At 45.1% G+C, this 13195-nt stretch overlaps 1 pseudogene; it reads right to left on the bottom strand.

Annotated features, from left to right (window-relative positions):
• Positions 1-6918: 6918 nt before the first annotated feature.
• On the bottom strand, positions 6919-7776 carry LOC146177201 (uncharacterized; annotated as a pseudogene).
• Positions 7777-13195: the final 5419 nt, after the last annotated feature.

Raw genomic sequence — 13195 nt, 5'->3', positions numbered from 1 at the left:
GGAAAAAAGTGCGATGAACTTTCAAAACTGACAAGCGCTGTAGCGAGGACACTATTTTGGTGGTAACTAAAGCTTATTTGTATGTAACCATGTCGGGAAGCGTTGCGATGATCGAGGGCTCAGTTAGTTTAAACACAGTGCAAGAAGGAGCGCCAAAGCTTGACAAAAATGTAAAGTATTGTGCATTACAGGCGCTCTATGTTTTTTTTTCTTCCTTTATGGGCCCATCACTCGGTAAATTACTCCCTTCATCGTTTTATCTATTTCGGCTGTGGCCGTCATTGTGAGCACGCTGTTGCGATGTTGGCCCTTGAGGGATGCGACGCCGCGGGCCGCGCCGGCTTGCTAGCTATCACGGAGTCTCCGCTTACGTCATAGTGTGCGTCACTCAACTCCGACTACGTAGTCGGAGGGAACAGTTTGAATTCGACCGGCGGGAACAAGAAAAAACTTCAACTTCTTATCGCAATATCTCAGCAATTATTCGATTTTTTGCTGCCGGATATGCGGCGACAGTGTCACCAAATGTAGTTTATTAGATTTTCCTAGCATCTTTGGATGTCTTCAGTGTCCTTTTAAGATTTCTTTCTCATTTCGATTTTCTCTGCAAATTTTCATTGTGGTTGGCAGGTGTGCACAGTAAAATAGTGTTCCACCTGTTCTCTCACCTAAATCAACTTTCCGAGTTCCGTTTACAAAACGAAACCGCAGTTTATTCAGCTCTACCTTCAGCGCGATTTATTATGCTGCGATCTTATTTACTGCCTTAATTAGTTTAATTTCTTGGCGTTAGTATAGCCCTTTAAAGACTTTTTACGAAAAAGCAATTATGTTGCGACATCTGTCTTTTCTAAGTTGGTAGTCTGTCAATTCAAGTCTTCTTGCCCTCACCTAGCGAACAGTTGTATTTAGAAAGCAATATTCCTCAATTTACCATTAGGAGTCAACATGGAATCCAATCTGGAGTATGTTGACTATAGCCACGTGAATCAGAATCGCAGCCACTATAGCGCTTGCGTCCCATTCAGAGGCAAATATTTTTAGCAATTAAAAGTTATCTGAACGAAACTCTGGCAGTGTTCGTTGTTTGTTGCGGGCCAAAAAGTGAGAGATGGAATGGGTATGACGTCACTGACAGAACAATGTCAGCAGTTTTGAAGAGGGTCAGGGGACTGCGTAAAAGAAAGGGAGAGCGATGGTGCCCAGCAATTTATAATCGACAATCATAAATGAAACTATACATATTTTAAAATACCATTTGAATGTTAAATTAAATTTATAATGAAGAGTATAAATAATTTTGAATTACAATTTGAACTTTAGAATTGTAGTTGTAATTTGAGTTTCTAAGTAAAATTGAAAATCAAATGGCAACAAAAAAGACTGTCGAGAGAAATTTGAATTGCCAAATTACAGTCAGAGTGAAGTGTTTAAGAAACATGCGAAGAAAACAATTAGTGAAATCACCCTGCCGCAATTACTAAATGAATATGACGCTCGACTACTGAACTCAATGGTGCGCATTCATTTCTGCCCCTAGTAGCAGTGAGCCAAAAAAAAAACAAGGCTCATATTGCCTGTGCTATGTCAGAGCGCTGCAAAACACACCAGCCCTACTCTGCGCCGTTTCTCATAACCAGAGTCGCTTTGGGGCGTTAAACATGTTATACTAACACAACCAAACCAATCTTCAAACTGAATTGTATTGTAGATTTTGAGGAGGAAGACTCAGGGATGTTCGGGGCACCCTGGCCCCTGTGTCTCCGATAGGCCCCACCGCGTTTAAACGTACATGTTCAATCTGTCCATGACGTCGACAGCCCGGCGAACTACTATATTTTGCTTTGCCGGGTCCTCGGGGCGTAGTGTGGTCATCCAGTCTTCCCAAGTCCGGAGTGGCACCGATCCCCCGGGCGGAGGAGACGCCGGGCAGGTTAGTAGGATATGGATCATTGTCGCTTTAGGGGCTTGGCAGCGGAGGCAGGTTGGCGGGATCGATCGTGAGATATGGAGGGAGTGTGAAGGGTTCTCATTTGCAATTATCAGCAGAGATTCTGTTACCTGGTGTAAGGAAGGAGTGTGGTGGTTGGTATTGCCGTTCGGCGCGGAAATGTGTGGTGATCTCAGCGTAGGCATGCATACGCTCTTTCGAGAATTCTTCCCCCCCCCCCCCTTCCCCCTCCTTCCGAGTCCCACCTGTGTCCGGTTTCTTGACCTTCGGGAAATGGAGTCGGAGCCTCGTTGCCAGAAATATACCGAGTGCGCAGGTATCCAGATGTGTTCAGCGCGTCGGGTGTGGTGGTGGGTTTGTGTGGCTGGCAGACATTTGGCAGAGAGGTATACCCCGATTCTAGCGTAATTTAAGATTTCGGTTTGGATTAGCTAGTCAGCAGCCCCGCAGGGGTGGTGCAGTGGTAAGGCGCCCGACTACTGTGCCGGAGTTCCCGGGTTCGAACCCGACCGCGGCGGCTGCGTTTCGATGGAGGCGAAACGAAGAGGCGTCGTGTGCTGTGCGATGTCAGCGCACGTTAAAGATCCCCAGGTGGTCGAAATTACTCCGTAGCCCTCCACTACGGCTCCTCTTTCTCTCTTTCCACTTTCATTCCCACCTTCCTCCCTTCCCCTACGGCGCGGTTCGGGTGTCCACAGAGCAAGTGTGACAGTTACTGCGCCTTTCCCTTCCTGTGAACCAATTTAACTTAACTTAACTTTAGTCAGCACAATTGACTGACGAAATGAGAACCTATATTGCACTGCTTTTCTATCAGGGCATACCACATTCAATGCACTAAAATATTTTGTGGAACAACTTTAATTCGTAGCTGGCCATAATTTACTTTTCTAAGCCTTTTTAAACGTTAAAGAACCCCATATGGCGTCTCTAATTGCTTGATTTGCTTTGGGACGTGAAACATTACAGATCAACTGAAATCAAATTGTCTGCCCCCTGTGATTTTTAATATATTGCTAAGTTCCGAACGTTCACGCTCTAAGAAAGATTATTTAATACTTAGTTTCTTGCTTAATAATTCATTTTTGCATTTGCAAATATGCGGTATCACATGAGAGACGTAGCAAGAATGGTTACAGTATTGACACAAAGAAAACAAACCACGAAATATACTGTCAGTAACAGTTTACGTTTAAAAAGCAAGCGGGAAAAACGAAAACAATATATGTAATTTTGTTTGTAGCTTCATGTTATGCTGTCCACAGATATCGATATACTACAAGTCACTTGAAAATAAAGGTAGGCGCATGAGATTGGGACGCTTTCGTGGATCAGGCAGATACAGCGGGCACGGGAACAGGTTATTTGTAGGGATATGAGAGAGTCTAAACCGTGCAGTTCGTGTGTAAGTCTGATGGTGACGCCTCTAAGAGAACAGGTATCGCGGTTAATGTTGTAATAAGAGCAGGGTCTATATAAAGGAAAGCTTACACTAGCGTTATTGCTCAGCTGGCGATAACTTATTGGAGTGTGGTAAAGATATTTGGGGAAGTGGCGGAATATATAAGAGTGCCTCTATACGATTGGTTTTCATGCACAAACTTCTCCATGCGACGATAGCGTTAAGGCATATACATCGGCCAGCTGCTACACAAAAAGTTGAATACGCTTAAAAATTATGGTAGAATCGGAAGCAACAGGGTAAACCAAAATCCGTTCGTTTGATAGCTAGAGGCTGTGGTGTTTTAAATATAATTTGGGTTTATTGAAAAATCTTATGCGTTTACTGCTTACATAGTGGGCACGCTCTGTATGCAAGTGCAGAAGACGCAGAAATGAGCGTAGCAGTTATCAAGAAGAAATACGTAGAGATTCAATAAATACTGTGGGAAAAGCGCCGCTTTCCATTCGTAGAATCTCCATTGAGTACACTGATGTCGAAAGGTTTTTTACCTATTTCATTAGAATCTGTAAAACTTCGCGCACAGGAATATACAGAGTAAATAACAAAGCTTTGTGCAAGCTGGCGCACATTAAAGGGCGTGTTCTCGCACCTTAGACTGCGTGTATATATTCGTACTGACTGCGCTTACGCGAGGCGTCCTCTCATCCTTTCAAGCTTACACGTAGAAAGCATGGGCTTTCAAATGAAGGCTTCTCAATAAGCGGTACCCGCAAGACGAGATGCTATCAAGCAGCTGCTTGAGGTCTTATGTAAAGAGCTCTTTCGCGGTAACTGGATATTTCATCGACTTCTCGAGAGATAGGTAAGTCTCATATGTATTCATTTTGCTCTGCAAATCAGTTTTGATTTGGTAGCTGTTTTAAGGCGGAAGCCTTTATTGCCTCATCGTTGTCGAAAAAAGGTTGTCAGCAGAGTTGTCACGCTTTCGAGAGTGAGAGTTAAAAATGAATATTAAACCTTGTCTTCATTGGGAATCGAACCTCCATCCCTCGGATCCCTCACCCAGCGCTTTATCAACTGCGCCACGGCCAGGGAGATGTATTTCGATCGTGAAACGCCATTCATAATTACCCTTGCCTACTGTGAGGATAGCGAGATGCGTATTGCAGTTCCCCGAAAACTGCAGCAGCGCAAGTACTGGGTGCGTCACTGAAAAATAAAACGCAACCTTACGTTTTGTTCCAGCATGAAGCGCAGTACGGAAACTGAAGTGCAATATTAATAAAATAGTTTTATGAACTAAAATTACTTGCTGTAAAGAGCGTAATGCGTCGGTGGTGTCCGTAGCGCCATCTTTGGGACGTTGAATAAGTTACCTTGAAAAATCGTCGCGGCGTAAGTTCGTAAAAAGAGTTTAAAGCATGCTAAAAGGCGATTGTTGCTAACGCAACCTAAAAGTTACATACACTCACTGAAGACATGAATTGATTACGGTGAAGGTAATTGTACAGTCTAACCGTTGCCATACCGTCACATCCTGGCTGCGTTCGCTGCTGGTTTTCCTGCTTTTAGGAAACAAAACTTGGTATTATGGAACCTAAAGGGGAACGTATCCCAGGAAATATGGTAGTAATTTATTTAAATGTTGAAGATTAAAAAAAAAAACTGTACTTACAGGAATCGAACACATAACTTGCAATGAGGTACGTGGTGTTGTGTGGATCCATTGCGCTTTTTTTTTTCTTTATTGCCTGTTTTGAGTTCACATCAATTCAAAAAAGATCCACAATAATGGTAAAACTCGCAACAACCAGACTTCGGCTGTCACGAAAGGTTTAAAATTTCTTGAGGACAGCCAGTTCTTCGAGCACACTGATCCAGTCAGGTGGATCAGAAAGCACCCGGTACGTTTCTCTAAGGAACAGCACACTCTCGATAAAGTTCTCGCGTACAGAACGCGTGTTGCCCTTCTGCATGTTGCCCTTGCATCCTTGTTTTCCACATGCTGTGGAGGCCCAACACCATGACTAAATCCAAGGAAATACCCTCACTCTCGACTGGAAGGAACCGTAGGCCATACGGATCTAACGGAAGGTCTTTCTTTAGTGTTCTCTGGAGAACATCCCAGTGAAAGACTGGGTCCCAGCAATCCAGAAAGACGTGCTCGATTGTCTCTGGTTTTTTGCAAAGGAGACAGTCTGTTGTCCAGGGAACGAATAAGCCTCTTTCATGTAACCAGGTTTTAACAGGTAATGTGTTGGAATGTGGCTTAAAGAAGAACGTTTTAACTGAAGGCCTAACTGGCATCTTTTGCACACGCTTTAAGACATCCTGTCCGGCGCCCCCACGGTGTGGTGCACGGTAAATCGGCAACGGTATCGTCACATCCAGAAGATCTTTGTACAGCTTCTTCTTACACACTTTGCTCAAGTATTTCATTGAAAAACGCGCATGCAACATTCTGAAAGACAAGACAAATTCGCGAATGTACCCTTTTAAAGCGCCACTCATATTCTCACCGGAACAGACAACGTATTCTGGAAGCATTTTACACAGTCGTACTTGCATGACCGTCCTCAAGAATTTGTCGTTTTGATCACGAAGGAAAAAAAAAAACGCGAGACAACCTGTCGCAAAAGGAGATGCACAAGGCCCAAGCCCCCCGCCTTAACAGGAAGAAAGAGGTTGGTTCTGCTGCACGTTTCCCATGTTGATGCCCACATGAAAACGGCAAAGACACGATGAATTTTTTGAATGCTAACACGCGTCGCCGAAAGCACATTCATTACGTACCATATCTTTGCCACAAGGAAAACATTGCACACATAAGCGCGTGAGAACATTGACAACGGCTTGCCCTGCCATGAATCAGCTTTCTCTCTCGCCCTTTCTGCTTGGCCAGCCCAGAAAGGGGTGGGATTTTGGTACGATTCAAGCGGCATGCCTAAATACTGGGTCGGCAATTTTTACCATTGCAAACGAGAAAAGTATTCAGGCGTAACATCCCAGTCTCCATGCCAGAAACCGGCACTTTTTTCCCAATTTACTTCTCAGCCTGTCTGTCGGCAGATTTTTTCAACAAGGACAGTAACTTCTTGAATGCTTTCTCTGCTTGAACAGAATACAGCGATGTCATCTGCATATGCCAGCATTTCGCCCTGACTGACTGTAGCATTCATTTTTTATGATAGACCGGCAGAGTGGCTCGAGGTAGGCCGCAAACAGCAGGGGTGACAGGGGCAGCCTTGCCTCACTAACGACAGCACACGAATGCTGTCAGTGAGCTCTCCATTCACAATTATCCGTGTCGTGCAGTTCGCAAACACCATTCGAACACCTTCCTCAATCACTCGCCCTATGTTTGAGTGTGCCAATACTTCGAACAAGGCATCGTGCGAAACGCGATAAGCTTTTTTTTTCAGCATGGTATTTATTACATGCTTTTAAATACAGCGTAGAGTTATAAACATTTATTACACAGTAATCAGCCTGGAGGCAAAAAGTACAATTGGAACATACAGCACAACACCACACAACTAGAATACGACTTAGCACAACTTCACTAAAACGGTGGCAAGGAAAGACAACGCATCAACAATGGCAGCCAGTCCGGTTGATAGTCGATATCTTCGTAAGCGTCTCTAAGCTGGCGTACCATCTGGCCGAAATGAGCAGCGGAGGAGACTAGAGGTTTAGCATTCCGGTCCAACATACACGTTTTCCACACGCTGTGCAGTCCAAGCAGGAAAATCACGTCAATGGTTTCGTGGTCATGTTCGGTGGTTATCAAGTAACGCACAATGTGGGAATTCAAAATAAAGTCTTTCTTCAATGTTCTTTGCAGAATGTTCCAAAATAATATTGCATCTTTGCAGGTAATAAAACAGTGTTCGATGGTTTCAGGTGTATCACGTAACCGGCAATTAACAGAAGAAACGCTAATATTTTTTTTCTGAAACCACACTTTAACAGGCAAAACCTGGGCATGAAGTTTAAAGAAAAACGTTTTAGTAGAAGGCGAGATCGGCATTTTGCGCGCCCTTTTTAACACGTCATGTTCATATTATTGGAATAGAGTTCACGATATAAGACAAGCGGGAACAACATAGAAATTAAATCTTGGTATACATTTTTTCCGTGAAACAGAGAATAAGTACTCATAAGAGAAGCGAACTGCCAGAAAACGCACTGAATCATGAACGTCTTTCATAAAACCAAATAATAAGGGCCGATCGGTAAAATTGGAAGAGACCACTAAGTTTGGAAGAAGGTTCACAAGGTTAGTTGACAGGGATGTTCTGGTAATTGGATGGGAGCTATTACGGAAAAAGAAGAAACGAGCAACTAACTGTCTGACATAGAGATGTGTCAAACCTAGTCCGCCAGCAGAAACAGGCCTGAGTAAGTTATCGCGCCGCATAGGCTCAAAACTGGACGACCATATGAACGACGCAAACGTTCCGTGAAAACTGTGGATGCAATTCCTCGCGCAATGGAGTACCTGTAAAACATAATAAAGTTTTGTAGCCAGAAACATGTTACATGCCTCTGCTCGACCAAAAAGTGATAGGCGGTGCGGAACAAAAGTCTGAGCATAGCTTTTGAGTGCCGTGACCCGCTCTTTCCAGTAACGCCCACTAAACTTGAATGCATGAAGGGGAACTCCAAGGTATTTAGGGGGAACACGAGACCATTAAATCCCAGCATAATGAGTCGGCATTGCTCCCCATGAACCGAACCACAGACCAGAACTTTTAGACTTATTCATTTGAGCCCCAGATTAAATGCCAAACTGCTCAATAGTGGTTATAATTTTGTCAATCCTGGGTTTGTCTGTGCAGAAAAACGCCACATCGTCGGCGTACGCAAGCACTTTGACTTCACTACTGAAGACAACATAACCACGGATGGCGGGGTTTTGCAGTACACTCAAACAAAGTGGCTCTAGGTAGAGCGCAAAGAGTAGCGGTGACATAGGACAGCCCTGCTTCACGGATGATGGAATTGGCACAGGCTCTGAGAGGTGACCGTTATCAATCTAGCGAGTGCAACAGTTGAACAAAGTTGCATCCCTTTCAGTACAGTTGATCCAACATTTTCTCTTCTTTGCGCCACAGAAGCGACGGAAAATACGGCCTTTAAATGCGGTCTTATCGTTTTCATTAAACGTACTAAAGATGGCGCGACGGATGCAACAGGCTTGATCATAGGATTACTGCAAGCAAATTTAATCATGCAAACTATTTTATTGTGTATGCATTTTGGTTTATGCACTGCAATGCATACTAAAAAAAAAAAAACATATAGCTTTATTCACTTCCTTTTTTGTGTTTTATTTTTTGTTAACGACATCCGGCTCTTCTGTTGCTGCAGTTTTCAGGGAATGGCAATACGCTAGCGAGATTCCACGAATGGCAGATACTGCGCTTTTCCTTTCCTGCAAACAGATTATAGTATGGCGGTGAACTTCAATGCGGTCAATAAAATACTAGTTGTGGTCGACATGGGGCGCCCCATGTACCGTCACGACTGGTCATGACGTCACCAGACGATTCATGCCTAGACGAAGCTGACCTCGCCGGACGTCCGTTGTAGGTGACCATGCGGCGCCTTTCACTTGCCGCTTCCTCGAACGCCTCAACCACGGAGCAAGCCCATTTCTGAGGAGAAAATCCAGTCTGCGTAATCGGCCTTTTGCGGGACGCGACTGCTCATGCTTTCAACCCCTAGCGGCGTGGTCGCGAAGCGGACTGGTGAGGTAAACAAACCGGCGGCTGCCCGCGGCGCCTGCACTTCAGTGGTTGCTTTGGTGGTTGTTGTTGGATAGTGCGATGCTCCTGACGATACCGACTACTTTGGTAGCGTTTTGCGATACACAACGCTTAACGGTCTAGGCTTTGTTCATTTTCCAAGCAATTCACGAGGCCGTCTTTGACTCGAAGCTTGGATAAGAACTGCTCGCCGGCTGGGGCGATCAAGGGCGCCTTTGAGAGCCGTCGAGCGCATCAAGACTGTGCGGAAACCACCTTGTAATAGGTACGAACTAGATACTGAGGTGAAATATTTGTGCAAGCTGTAATGAAACCTTTTATTAATGAGCAGGAAAGCCCTCCATGTCACCGCGGCACCCTGACTTTATCTCGACGACATTCACCTTTTCGAGTAACTAGGCCAAGCGGGTGAATGCTCTGGGCCGTTTTCAACGCGCGACAAAGCGGACAGCGAAACAAAAGCAACCAGAGGAGTCAGCTGTCAGCTACCACCTGCCAAAGCAATGCTTGTGGGGACAAACGTGCACACGCCAAAAGGCTATAGAGTGTAGCTAAAGTTTCACTTAAAACAAAAACATGGAAGAAACTTTTCTGTCAGTAACCTGCCATTATTTGAAGCTTGTTTCTACGTGTCTAATATTGTTTCCTTGGTCTGCTTTTTTTTTTTACAAACTTGAGTGGCTGCAAGACCGTTAACAAAGCCAGAACCTAGAGATCATGATGGCTGTTCACTTGCACCACCAAGTTGGTTGCCTTTGGGAGTGTTCAATAAATTTCGATGCAGCATTGAACTGTCCACTCTGAGTTAAATCGCCATTTGCTCGTAATGCATTGACATTTGATGGGTTACAGGTGTTACTGCATTATTTGATGGACATTTAGTGTCGCATGCTGACTGAGAAGAGCCAGAAGGCTGTTTCAAAAACTGTCAGATATGTGGCTCCAGAAGTGTTGCTAAACTTTCTTTTCTCAGATATCTTATCGCTGCTTCTGCTACAAGAAGTAGTCATAGCAGGGCACCTGAGGGTTATCAGGTGCTAGTTTAATAGAGTAACATAATGATGCAGTCACTTCAACTTGGGGTTTTTATTTATTTGTACATTCTGCAGTCCCGTAGGGACTTTGCAAAAGTGGGATGAAGTACATATGAAGTGGGATAGAAGTACAAAGCTATTAATGACTGCACAGTTTCGTTCATTTACACTGCTCATTAGAGCACTGCATGGGCCGTAATTATTAACCTGGGCGGAGTCCAAAGAAAGTCTTAACAACTTGCCTAGCCCTCTATGTGGGTGGGCCCAGATGAAGTCCGAAAAACAAATGTGCTAAGCACACTTCACTAATGCAGATGTTCTGGTTACTTCAAATTTCAGTAAAAAAGGGCCCTCAGTCTTCGAATAGTAGCATGAAACTAACTCCTTATTTTGGTTGCATTGGTCGTTGTCTTTTTCTTGCCTTACATCCCATTTATAAGACTGTTTCGACACATTACGTTTCGTATGTAGCCCTCATCTTTGAAGTGGTGGCCTTTGCTCAACTGGCGATCGCATCGCATGCCGGACGACAGGAGGCAGCGCTGAATTTGTTCATCAGTGGGCTTCGCTGCATTCCTCGGGCATGACAGCCAGCCATCACTTAGCCCTAGATACTCGCCAGGTTTCAGATGCTGCCCAGAGACGCCATCGGCGAGCAAACCAAAATTATGTATGTCAAGAAATTATGTACGTGCGCAGTGGTGACGGTATGCGGCGCGTCGCAGAAGCCGCACCGAAAAAAAATTTAGAGGGTCTCTTAGATGTCTCCTAAAGGGAAGCTGAAACAAACAATGAGCTATATGCGCCATTTTATAGTCTTTTGGTCCGTTGAACAAGACTATAGTACTTTTAAAAAGGCAGAAAGGAGCGCAAATGCCTGTTTTCACAAGAAAACGAGCACCAGCTGGACCACCCTTCAAGCAAACGCTGCTGTTGTCTGTAATTGGTTGGACACATCATGCCGTCACGTTGGGTATGCGAGGCCGGCGCTGGCGGTGTTGCTGCGTGCGCTTTGCTTCAGGGGACTGGAGAGCTGGATCTAAAATATTATTGATTATTCGAACAATGTAAAACACCTCTAACGCTTACCGTACACGTTCGAGCAACCAGCAGTTCAAAAAGAAAAAAAAACGACGCTACGAAAGACGCTGTCGGTACATCGACAGCGAAAGAGTCAGCACATTAGAAGTCGAAAAGTGCAAAAGCTGGCCAGCTTTAACAACTGCCCTTTACACAGTAAAGCTCGTCTCAGTAGCAACAAAAGGAATAGTCATTGTATATGATGCAATCATATTCGACAGCGCATTTATACAACTTTCGAGTATCGTCCAACGGCGCAACAACAAACGAACGCGTACTGCAGCTGCAGCTGCCCGTCCTATATATCTTTGCAGCTAGTTTGCTCGGTGCGCTGTTCAGCGTAACGCCAAAAATTGTCCGGCTTCTACCGCATCATGAACTCAGACATAATCGCAGCGCCTGCAGCGCCGGATGAAGCGACCTTACCGGAACGGTGCAGGCAGCGAGCGTGGCGGAAGAGCGCTCTGGACAGGCGCACTCACTCCCTGGTCGTCGCTAGGCCGATATTGTGTTTCGCATCAGCGGCACTGCAGACAACGCTTGGAAATCGAGCACCGCTGTAGTAAACAGGCTATTCATAGAACTGCCTACTGCAAATCGCTTTGTCTCACAATGAAAGGAAGATATCATATATCACGGTGCCGCCTCAGAAGATGAGCTAATGTATACGTACAAGAATTGTCCCCTTCTTTCCACGGACAGCTCGCGGAAGGCGCGGCCGGCGCGGCATGTGGAGGCAGTGCTGTGTTCGGACGATGCTTGAGCGCGCTGTTGCCGTGTGAGCAGCACGGCAATCCACACTGTTTTATAAATGATTAATGCAAAAATGCAAATGCAGCTTCATTCTACCTATCATATTCATTTCATTTGCTGTACCTAATTGGTAATTGTTGACGTAGTCGAGAAGGGCGGCGAGCTGTGTAACAACAGTGAGCCGCGAAACGAGTTTTAATTTTTAATTTGGTATTCTCGGTTAAGTGTAATGACGGTGAAGCCAACCGCGCAGTCGTGGTATTAGCCTAATTAGGTTCTGGAACAATGACAAACCGCTGCGGACTTCAGTTGTGCTGATTAAATTGAAATCCCAAATGGCCGCAATCGCTGCCAAGATTCGAATATAGTCATATGCATGTAAATAATCAGTGCAAAACACAGTTGATTCCAAAGGCAAGCTTTATTTGACTTTTCATCACAGGCCTCCAGCGCCGAAATTTTCTTATCCTCTGGGAGACTATAAAGCACCCTGAGCCACCAAAGTTCGCGCAACGGAAAACCGGGCTGATAGCCACCGGTTGCTTCACGCACTCACAGGAGTGCTTGTTTTCGAATGACATAACACAATTCTCGAACGTTGAACGACGTTTATTTTACAATTCAGCAAAACAGGCTCACTAGTCGGAAGGCATCGAACGGAGTGGAGCGCCACTCCGCTACAGCTGCGTATCTGCTGGTTGACCTCATAGGATCTTAAAGCTCGCGGAACCTTCAGCACAGAATTCAGAATTAAGGAACTGGAGAAAACAAATGGCACCAGCAGCCGACAGCGCTGATCCGTAGATACCTAAATCGCGGGACGGAGCGAAGCAAGTGTAAAACGCGCGGCCGGCCTAGCCGGCCGGCCGGCTTTCCCAAATTTACGTCACAGCCGCCTGTTCCCCAGTTTCGACGCCCCGCCTCCGCCGCTCCCGGCAGCGACGAGGGCGTGACCGCGGCGCGTTTTTACAAGCGATGTTTGTGTTTCTTATCCAGAGAATTGACACACATGTATAACAATACCCCTTCTTTCTAACCACCGAATTTCATGCAATTCGGAAACCACTTCAGCTTCCCTTTAAGAGAAAAATGGCGAAAGCCTACCCTTCCTATCCTATAATTTTCCTCCTACGGTTACCCTTTTGTCGGCTTTCGTTGCAGTGCTACATATAATTATAATTAGTTTACAGGAAAGAAAAGG

This window comes from Amblyomma maculatum, chromosome 10, assembly GCF_055883805.1.
Source record: "Amblyomma maculatum isolate TAMU_Amacu chromosome 10, ASM5588380v1, whole genome shotgun sequence".
Taxonomy (NCBI): Eukaryota; Metazoa; Arthropoda; class Arachnida; order Ixodida; family Ixodidae; genus Amblyomma; species Amblyomma maculatum.
The sequence above is the reverse complement of the archived record's forward strand: the minus strand, read 5'-3'. Positions and strand labels throughout refer to the sequence as shown.